Genomic DNA, 12,010 nt, shown 5'->3' with positions numbered 1-12,010 from the left:
GTACTCTTGGTGAAGAGATCTGTATGTAGTTGGTTGTTTGAAAGAGAAACTGTAGTATCAAGAAAATCAACAGAGGTATGGGACCAGGTAAGTGTAAATTGAATGTGTGGATTTATCTGGTTGAGGTAGGAGTGAAATGAGTGAAGTTCCTCCTCACTTCCCCTCCAGATCAAAAATACATCATCAATGTATCACCACCACTTTAGCATGTGGCCAAAGTGGGGCGATACATAGATGGAAGACTCTTCCATGGCGCCCACGTATATGCTAGCATACGTGGGCGCCACGTGAGTGCCCATAGCGGTCCCCGCTATCTGGGCATACAGACAATCGTTGAATGAGAAATAATTGTTCTTCAAAATGAGTGTAAGTAAAGTAATGAGAAATTCTGTTTTGGCTGGTGTGAAATCAGACCTGATGGTGTTATGAACTGCAGATATGCCTTGGTCGTGGGGTATGAAGGTATACAAGCTGCAAATGTCTAGAGTAGCCAAAATGATATTGTCAGTGATGGTGAGTTGCTGCAATTGTGAAAGAAAGTCAGATGTGTCACGAATGTATGATTTGGAAGAGGTAGCATACTGTCTAAGGACTTAGTCTAAGAAGATGGACAAATGACTGGTCACTGAATCCCTCCCGGAGACAATGGGTCTACCGGGAGGATCTATCAAAGTTTTATGGATCTTAGGTAAGATGTACAAAAGTGGGGTCTTAGGATGAGATACCAATAGATATTGGTGAAGTGACACGTCAATGATACCTTCTGATAGAGCGTTTTGTAGTACTGTTTTGATCTGTTTTTCAATTTTCATTCTAGGATCAGATTGTAGAGGTTGATAAGTGGTACTGTCATTCAATTGTCTAGTGACCTCCATTATGTATTTGGACCGATCCATGATCACAACCACTCCTCCCTTGTCTGCGGGCTTGATGACAAGATTGTGGTCATGGATCAGTCCTTGGAGTGCTTGATGCTGTTTGTACGTAAGGTTATGTTTTTTGTGGACAGATGACTCTCTAATTCTTTCAAGATCCCTCTTAACCAGTGCTTGGAATGTATCCACTGCAGTGGATAGCTGGAGGGGAGCCGGTGCCTGCTGAAATCGTTCAGCAGGCATCGGGGCATATCGCCCAGGGGGGTCATTATGCCCCCCATGTCGGCGATGGCCGCAGATCGCTGTACAATTCAGTCCAGTGATCTGCGGCAGATTCCGGGTCAATCTGGTCTCCAGTGACCCGGTGACCCGGAATTACAGGCTGTTCGGGGCCGTCTCCGACGGCCCCGAACAGCCAGAGCCTGCAGGGGTGAGGTGGCACTGGTGCCACCTCACGATCGCCCTGATTCGTCGGCCGGTTTCCCGGCCGACCAATCAGGGCGCCTGCTGCGGGTGTCACTCCCGCAACCCACTCCGCCCCTCTTCCGGAGGACGTGAGCGGGTGCGGGACGTGCACCCCGGGTGCTGGGGACCCTGATCCCCTGCATGAATGTTGGGATCGGGGCCCCAGGAGCAGCGGCGGCGGCGACGACGAGGGACTGATGTGATGCGGCTGGATCGTTGGAGGTGAGTGACAGCCTCCTGCTGTTGCTTAGCAACAGCTCCCAGCATGCAAAAGGGGCATGCTGGGAGCTGTAGTTATGCAACAGCAGGAGGCAGACCACCACAACTCCCAGCATGCCCTTATGGGCATGCTGGGACTTATAGTTTTGTAACAGCGGGAGGCACATTTTTTCTATGGAAAAGTGTACCTTCAGCTGTTGTGTAACTACAAATCCCAGCTTGCACAAACAGCTAAAGTGCATGCTGGGAGTTGTAGTAGTGCATCTGCTGGTTGCATAACTACAACTCCCACCATGCCCGTTGGCTGTCAGTGACTGCTGGGAGTTGTAGTTTTGCAACAGCTGAAGGCACACTGAGTTATGTAGCAAACCAGTGTGTCTCCAGCTGTTGCATAACTACAATCCCCAGCATCCCCAGCCAAAGTAGTATGCCTCCAGCTGTTGCATAACTACAAAACCCAGCATGCCCTTCCGCTGTCCGTACATGCTGGGGGTTGTAGCTTTTGCAACAGCTGAAGGCACACTGGTTGCAAAACACTGAGTTTGTTACCAAACTCGGTGTTTCACAACCAGTGTGCCTCCAGCTGTTGCAAAACTACAACTCCCAGCATGCACTGATAGACCGTACATGCTGGGAGTTGTAGTTTTGCAACAGCTGGATGTTTCTCCCCCCCCCCCAATGTGAATGTACAGGGTACACTCACATGGGCGGAGGATTACAGTAAGTATCCGGCTGCAAGTTTGAGCTGTGGCAAATTTTCTGCCGCAGCTCAAACTGCCAGCGAGAAACTACTGTGAACCCCTGCCCATGCGACTGTACCCTAAAAACACTACACTACACTAACACAAAATAAAATAAAAAGTAAAAAACACTACATATACACATAACCCTACACAGCCCCCGTCCCCTCCCAAATAAAAATGAAAAACGTCTGGTACGCCACTGTTTCCAAAATGGAGCCTCCAGCGGTTGCAAAACTACAACTCCCAGCATGCACTGATAGACCGTACATGCTGGGAGTTGTAGTTTTGCAACAGCTGGATGTCCCCCCCCCCCCCCAATGTGAACGTACAGGGTACACTCACATGGGGGGAGGATTACAGTAAGTATCCGGCTGCAAGTTTGAGCTGCGGCAAATTTTCTGTCGCAGCTCAAACTGCCAGCGAAAAACTACTGTGAACCCCCGCCCGTGCGACTGTACCCTAAAAACACTACACTACACTAACAAAAAATAAAATAAAAAGTAAAAAACACAACATATACACATACCCCTACACAGCCCCCCTCCCCTCCCCAATAAAAATGAAAAACGTCTGGTACGCCACTGTTTCCAAAACGGAGCCTCCAGCTGTTGCAAAACAACTACTCCCAGTATTGCCAGATAGCCACTGACTGTCTAGGCATGCTGGGAGTTTTACAACAGCTGAAGGCACCCTGTTTGGGAATCACTGGCGTAGAATACCCCTATGTCCACCCCTATGCAAGTCCCTAATTTAGGCCTCAAATGCGCATGGTGCTCTCACTTTGGAGCCCTGTCGTATTTCAAGGCAACAGTTTAGGGCCACATATGAGGTATCGCCGTACTCGAGAGAAATTGTGTTACAAATTTTGGGGGGGTATTTTCTGCTTTTACCCTTTTTAAAAATTTAAATTTTTTGGGAAAAGAGGCACTTTAGGTAAAAAAAAATTTTTTTTTACATATGCAAAAGTCGTGAAACACCTGTGGGATATTAAGGTTCACTTAACCCCTTGTTACGTTCCCTGAGGGGTCTAGTTTCCAAAATGGTATGCCATGTGTTTTTTATTTTGCTGTTCTGGCACCATACGGGCTTCCTAAATGCGGCATGCCCCCATTGCAAAATTTTCTTTCAAAAAGCCAAATGTGACTCCTTCTCTTCTGAGGCCTGTAGTGCGCCAGCAGAGAACTTTTCAACCCCATATGGGGTGTTTTCTGAATCGGGATAAATTGGGCTTCAAATTTTTAGGGGTAGTTTCTGCTATTACCCTTTTTAAAAATGTAAAACTTTTGGGAAACCAAGCATTTTAGGGAATTTTTTTTACTTTTTACATATGCAAAAGTCGTGAATCACCTGTGGGGTATTAAGGTTTACTTTACCCCTTGTTATGTTCCCCGAGGGGTCTAGTTTCCAAAATGGTATGCCATGTGTTTTTTTTTGCTGTTCTGGCACTATAGGGGCTTCCTAAATGTGACATGCCCCCCAAAAAAACATTTGTCGCCCCTTCCCTTCTGAGCCCTCTACTGCACCCGCCGAACAATTAACATAGACATATGAGGTATGTCCTTACTCGAGAAAAATTGGATTTCAAATACAAGTAGACATTTTCTCCTTTTTACCCCTTGCAAAAATTCAAAAATTGGGTCTACAAAAACATGCGAGTGTAAAAAATGTAGATTGTGAATTTTCTCCTTCACTTTGCTGCTATTCCTGTGAAACACCTAAAGGGTTAAAACGCTGACTGAATGTCATTTTGAATACTTTGGGGGGGGGGGGGGTGTAGTTTTTATAATGGGGTCTTTTATGGGGTATTTCTAATGTGAAGACCCTTCAAATCTACTTCAAACCTGAACTGGTCCCTGAAAAAAAGCGAGTTTCAAAATTTTGTGAAAAATTGGAAAATTGCTGCTGAACTTTGAAGCCCTCTGATGTCTTCCAAAAGTAAAAACATGTCAATTTTATGATGCAAACATAAAGTAGACATATTACATTGTAGACATTGTATATGGGAATAAAAAAAATTATTTGGAATATCCATTTTCCTTACAAGCTGAGAGCTTCAAAGTTAGAAAAATGCAAAATTTTCAAATTTTTCATCAAATTTTGGGATTTTTCACCATGAAAGGATGCAAGTTACCACAAAATTTTACCACTATGTTACTTCCATAGTTATCTATGCATTATGCCTGCTGGGTGGGGGGAACATCTTTGTGGAAATGCTTTTGAGCAATTACATTTTTTATTATTTTTTTTAAGTCTGAATATTGACTTGAACTAATACAAAAGAAATTTGATTATTTGTCAAATTTCACCATAATTTTTGAGGGGGTAGAGTGGTTTTGGTATCACTTGGCTGCTGAGCCTAGCATTTTCATTGAATAAGCCCTCATTTTTTACTGCAATTCACTCTACAGACCAGAAGTGCTGGTTTTCACTCCCCATGGACATCAATGAGCTTTCAGCACCCATGTTGCTGATGCTGGTTCTCCATGTTTTTCTTGGATCCCTTCTGATAGGTAGTAAGTAACCACTACATACTGGAAACAACCAATACTCTGACTCTTGCCATCACTATTTGGCAATTGTCAGAGTCTCTAAAATCTTTACACTTGCCCATTTGTCCTGCTTCCAACATCAGCTTCAAGACCTGACTTCTCACCTACTGCCTAATATATTCCACCCATGACAAGTGCCATTGTATCCACATAATCCAAGTTATTTGCATCACATGTTGTCACAATTGGGCAGGCAAGGAGTGCACACTATTCTCACCCACTCCCCTATCCCTGCTACTTACATACCCACCCTAGGCAATAGGTCAATAACCACGGTGACAGTTCCCTCCCTAAACAAGTCAGTGGGGTCAAATGTCAAAATAATAAAATACAATAATACAGATACAGGTCAAGCTACAGTAGGGAGCAGACAGACTAACAGAAGCAAAACTAACAAACACATAAACACTAAGTCAAAGTTCATTATCCACATAAAAAAACAGGCATAATCAAAGTACAAAATTGCTAATACCAGAGAAGAGTCAGAGAGAAGAGCCAACGGGCCAAAATGTCAGATATTACAGAAGCAGTAGAAAGCTATCTAGGAGTACACAGAGCTCTGTAGCTGGCAGAGATTGGGTGTAGACTGCCAGCTTATATGGAGCCAGAACTGGTGCTCAAGGTCAGCTGACCAGTCCAGACAGCTGGGCGTAACTCAGCAACAAAAAACAACAAAGAACCTGTCAGAACCTTTTAACCCTATAGGTTCTGACACATGGTTTTACTGAATGTCATGGCTGCTCTGTGTATAAAGCTATAAATTATTTACCAGACCAAAAAACTAGGGAGGAAAAGTATTTGTGAATAGGAACAATCTAAGCATTGCAGAGAGATTTACCCCTTATTGTAGGGATGCACTGCATGACTTCCCAACCAGCAAACTATACACACAGAAAACATGGAACCATTTTCAAATTATAATGTAAATACTTTATTAAATGTTTGTACATGAATCAATAGTAACAGTCATCCCAAAGAGGAAAAAGGAACAAAGAAAAAAGAGGTGACACCTCATACCCTGTAAATACAGCCGAAAAGAATCATATGCCAAAAAGAAACAATACCACAGAAGGATACATACATTATTTAAATATGTATATATATATATATATATATATATATATATATATATATATATATATATATATATGTATATATATATATATGTATATATAGAAGCAAAACGTATAGCAGCACTACTTGAGGTATAGTAAAAAATGGTGAGTGCCAGCGATCCAAACCCGATCACAGTTCACATTCAATAGTTAGATAACAACGCAGTACTCCAAAAAAGTGTGAAAAAAATAAGTGGATTTATTAGCCCATGTCAGCAGCAACGTTTCAATTCATCAGTAGAATATTTTTCTGCTTGAAAAAGATTCTACTGATGAATTGAAACATTGCTGCTGACATGGGCTAATAAATCCACTTATTTTTTTCACACTTTCTTGGAGTACTGCGTTGTTGTCTACACATATATATGACACAAGGGCACCATTTGACTCCTCAGACCAGCATATAAGTAGAAGATGGTATACTTAATTTTTAGCACGGCTTCAGGGAATAGGAGGGCACCACCCTAATGCAGTGTTTTGGCAGGGTCCTTTGTCGAGAGGTGGTGTCCTCTCAGTGAGGTGTGGTTAATATATGCATATGCTTCAATAGAAAGACAGTGTTCATAAATAGTATATCTTATTCCCAAGAAGTCCTAAAGACCTGGCCAATAGGTGGCTTACTTCCCTGAAATTTGCTGTTTGTTGCTGATAGAGACGGAACACAGAAAGTGGGGGAGGAGCTTATATAGTGTAGTGTTATGTGCAGGAGATAAAGAGAGTCTGAGATGTGTACCTGCAATCTGTGAGTCTGTCTGCCTTCCTCAGAGGGTTCATACTGTCCCTGATGAGTAAATCAAGGCTTCCCTCTCATAAGTGACCACTCCAAGTTCTGGGCAGCTGTCTCTTGTGTTCTGACTACTGTACGTACACAGTGCTGCCTGAATTTAATTTCTCCCCTTTCCTCTTATCATCATTATCATGATCATCAGAAGCAGCAATTAAGTATTTAGTGTAACCCCTTCCTTGGTGTACTTCTGTTTTTTTTCTTTTTCCTTTCTGCTCACATAGCACCCTTCCCATGTCATCTATATTAGTGTACTTTTGTAAAAAAAAAATTTTTTAAGTTAAAATGTTTTATAATGTTAGATACCTAAATGTGCTTTCTGTGATCTTTTTAGAACAATTTTACAACAATGATTTTAGGGGCAAAAACAAACAAACCAAAAGTAAGGTCATTGACACATATAAATGATAAGGTAACCAACATCTAGCATTAATGATTAGCCATCAGGTGTCTGTCAAGAAAGGAAATTAAACCATCACTGCTCTGGTGTCTATAGCCACAATTAATATCTTCACCAGTGGAGTAAACCTGAAGAACAGGCTCATTTATTTACAAGCCATGCATATTACATCCATACGTATCCCTGCAGCCATTATTTTGCAGGCTCCAGTGATTTTAATTGGGCTATTGATCCAAATAAATGTATCTGACCATTAGAAATTAAGGAGAAACTTTAGATTCCTCATTGTAATTGTCAACTAGTCATTCTAACTCCCTAATACATAGGTTGTCACATGAGCATTGACTTCATTTAGAAAATGAGTGAACAGTTTAGAAATGTTTGGTCAGTTGACCTTGAGGTCAATAGTCACTGTTACTGTATTACTCATAAGCCAAGCAATTCTTAGTGATGTAGTTTTTCCTTAATGTTGCTTTAAAAGGGGTACTCTGCCCCAAAACATATTAGGGGGAATTTATCAAAACCTGTGGAGAGGAAAACTTGCCCATTTGCCCATAGCAACCAATCAGCTCGCTTCTTTCATTTTTAGGAAGGCCTGTGAAAAATGAAAGAAGCAATCTGATTGGTTGCTATGGGCAACTGGACAATTTTTCCTCTGCACAGGTTTTGATAAATCTCCCCCATTATCCCCTATCCAAATCTCTGTGCCGGTGTTGCCGACGCCGGGGCTTTAATGTTCGTGATGTCACGCCATGCCCCCTCCATTCATGTCTGCCAACATTTCTGAATAAACCACCCATTAAACATTTTTTAAAAAGGAGTTCAAATGTCATGAAGTAACCTTAAAACTCCTAATCACCCTTTCTATATTCTAGTGCGTCACTTAGCGATGGGAGCCATGATGATTATGATGCCAGATGTATGGCCCCTGACTGCTGAGGCCACTGATTGGTTGCAGTGGTTAGGTGTTGCCCACAAGCAAATAGAGACTGGGCACCGGATCACTGCATGGACAGGCAGGTGAGTACAAATGTCTGGGACTTACTTGTCCTCTCTTTTGCCCTGCGTCGGATCCCTGTGAGATGCCACCAGGAGTGTCATGATGCTGCCATGATGACCAGCTCTGCTCAGCACAGTACTGCTCATCACAAAAAAGAGACAGGACAGGAGAGGTGGCTAAATCAGGAGACATAGCACCAGGCCAATCAATCAAGGTGCCTGATTTTCTTACCTCCTGAATGATGGGACAATAAACTGCCCTTTGCTGGCCATAGACCCACGTGAATGTGGTTTCTTACCCTTACATGCATTCTTCCCTAGTTAAAGAGGTACCCTGGGGAATTAAACCCATAGCCCGTCCTATCCCTCTCACCAACCTATGTATTTGTCTAAATATCATTCATTAGCTATATACAGCAGTTTCCCTCTTTCAGCTGTCACTTACAGGCAGGAAATGAGAGAAAAACTGAATTCTCAAATCCATCTTGTCTTGGTGTAAACCCCTCACTAAGACTAGCCCCCACCCTTCAGGACAACACCACCTGATTTCTGTCTGATTTCTGTTTGGTCTAGAGCTCTGGCTGTACAGCCACCCCTCCCTTCCCTGTCTGAGAGCTTGTGAGCTGTGAGAGAAAAGCAGTGAAGATTCTTAGTCACAACTGAGCACAAAGCTGCTGTTTTTCTGCTGAATATCTAATCACTGACTTTTGCTATTCAGAGCATAACAAGATTTATTGCTGGAGGAAGAATAGTCTGAAAGAAAAGACATATACAGTGTGTGTGAGCTGCAGTGTAAGCATGCACACAGATAGTGAAAGCAGTGGCTTTTGGGAGTTGTAGTCTGTGCTGCAAGGATAAAGTATTTAGGAGACATCAGGGACCAAAGGAGCTGCAAAAACCAGTGGTAACTTTGGGGCATTTTTATTTTTCTTAACTTCCCTGGAGTACCCCTCTAAATTAATGTTTCCTAGCACTGACCTCTTGCTAGTTCCCTGACTCTGACTGCTTATTTAGATCTGATTGTGTCTCTCCTGGTTTGACCTCTGCTTGTTGTTGTTCTTGCCTTCCGACCTGATTCTGTGTTGCATAGACCCTCTGACCCGTTTGCCTGTTATCCAATTTCCTGTTTTGACTCTGTCCTTGACATGTCTATGTGGTATTGACCTGCCTTGCCTGATTCTTCGTCCTATGCACTTAGTGAATACAGGGACTGTCACACAGTGGGAAGCCACCATTTAGGGTGGCTCATCCAAGTAGGAAGGAAAAATGGTTAGGGGGTGAGTTGACGTTTGCACTGTCCCCTACCTACTGTAATAATAAACCTATAACAAGCACGTAACCAGTGTATATAGCACTTTTATTTTACTTTCACCCTGTGCATATGTCACCCTGCATCCCAACTGTCAGATTGAGACAACATCGGAGCATATCAGGATGAATATACAATAAAACCCTTTTAATGTATCCACATTTAAGGAATTCTGCCAAAGAAAGTGAGATAAAATTCCACAACTATATAACTACATTTATTACCGGTGGTAGCTTAGCCATTTGGAAGAAAAAATATATTAAATACCTCTAGAAAGGGGTCACATACTTTCTCTAAACACTTTTTGCTATTAGTTATGCAGCTCTAAAAAAAAAAATTACTGGAATCTAAACAGTACACGGTGCAGCTATTTATTTTATGGTCCGTTTTCCTAATATCCCTTTCTCCAGATCACAGGGATGTTTGATGAAATAGATAAAATTTATGGAAACTTTTCATCAGTAAATGTTTCAGCCATTTCCCCCGACACACACTTGATATCTTGGCCACGATTTTTAAGACTCTTGGCAAGTAAACTAGGTAACGTGCACTCTCATAGAACAGGGAAGAGATACAATGTTGCAGAAGTTCTGAAAATAAAGCAGAATTCCTACGTTTCTATATTAATTGTAATGAAATATTATTGCATATCAGGATCCTGTTGATATTTTGATTTGGCTGAGTGTGTCTGAAACTCAATACGAAAATCTCTACAATGGATTCCCTGATGAATTTAGCTTACAAGAGATTATTTGCAAAGCTGAAGACATCCAGAAGAAATCAATACTCTAATTCCTGGGTAAATAATCAGAAGTCTCAAGGCCTAGACTTTCATATTTCTAATATTACTGAACTACAATACATTTGCACTTTCAATTCCAAGGCTTTTAATTAGAGACGAGCAAATCAAATCTGACGAATCTGAATTCGTTACGAATTTCATGAAAAATTTGATTCGCAATAAATGTGAATATTGCTGCTATTCTATCATGCAAATCGCTTCATTAAACTCCATTTAGTGCGGTCCAGGGTCAAAAGCATCTAAAATGGTGGATCCACATGTGAGGACATGGGGCAAGGAATCCTGGGAAGGTGGGAACAAGGGTAGACGGATGACCCTGAATCACATGCAGGATGCAGCCTATCAGCAGCCAGTCACCCCTGTGATGTCACAACCCTAAATATTCGGCAGACATATTCTGGCTAGTAACTTCATTCATTACACTGCAGAGAAATAGGACAGACAGCGCTGTGTGTTACACAGAAAATCTTTTTACAGCAGCATTTCACCTCCTAGTCGTGTCAGCGTTCTGGTGGACAGAGAGCAGTGCATTTTTCACAGAAAATAATTTAATGCAGCGATTATCCTCCCAGTCACTGTCTACAGCATTGTATTACAGAGAGGGGCAGAGAGCTGTGTGTTGCCTCATATGTTTGAACAAGCTGGCTCAGCTGGAGAAACTTTAGCAGAGGAGGGAGGAATACGTTTTTAGCGCAACTCTGTGTCTTTGTTCAACAACAAATGGTCTGCTTGTTATACTAGTCTGTAGATGGTATAATACATACCCATTCCTAATAGTCTTTGAGATAGAGTGCAATTTTGGGTTTAGTACACAGCGATTGTGTGCTGCAGCACTGTTGTGCACAAATACTTATTTAAGAGTACTGTAGTGTATTTTTCTGCCCTCATAAGTGCATATCACATACCTACATCTAAGTAGTGTACTATTTTGTACCTGTTAATCTGTCAAGGGCCTAGGTACTTTGAAAGGCCAGGCAAATGTACTCAACCTCTGGTGTTGTACTCAGATACTTTTTTAAGTGTAATGTAGTGTATTTTTCGTCCCATATAAGTGCATACCACATACCTACATCTCAGTAGTGTACTATTTTGTACCTGTTAATCTGTCAAGGGCCTAGATACTGTGAAAGGCCAGGCAAAAGTAATCACCGGCTGGTGTTGTACTCAAATACTATTTTAAGCGTACTGTAGCACGTTTTTCTGCCCTCATAAGGGCACACCACATGCCTATATCTAAGTAGTGTACTATTTTGTACCTGTTAATCTGTCAAGGGCCTAGATACTGTGAAAGGCCAGGCAAAAGTAATTACCGGCTGGTGTTGTAGTCAAATTCTATTTTAAGTGTACTGTAGCACATTTTTCTGCCCTCATAAATGCATACCACATACCTACATATAAGTGGTGCACTATTTTATACCTGTTAAACTTTCAAGGGCCTAGATACTGTGAAAGGACAGCCAAAAGTACACACCTGCTGCTGTTCTAGACAAATACTGTTAAGTGGAGTGGAGCACATTCTACTGCACTAAGTATGTAAGGCAGAGAAGTGCCAGGACATGCACAGAGAAGTGGAAGAGGCCTAAATTCATCAGGCGCTGGCAGAGGTCGCAGCAGACTAGGGGCGAGTGGCAGCAGGAGTCACAGTGAGAGGCCTGATCTCCCGGTATAAGCTAGCAGTTGTGTCTCGTCCAGCAACCTATCTGCTGTCATCGATTGGTTAACACAGTCATCCACTTCACCAAAAGGGACA

This window comes from Hyla sarda, chromosome 3 (assembly GCF_029499605.1).
Source record: "Hyla sarda isolate aHylSar1 chromosome 3, aHylSar1.hap1, whole genome shotgun sequence".
NCBI classification, from domain to species: Eukaryota; Metazoa; Chordata; class Amphibia; order Anura; family Hylidae; genus Hyla; species Hyla sarda.
Note: the sequence above shows the minus strand (reverse complement) of the source record.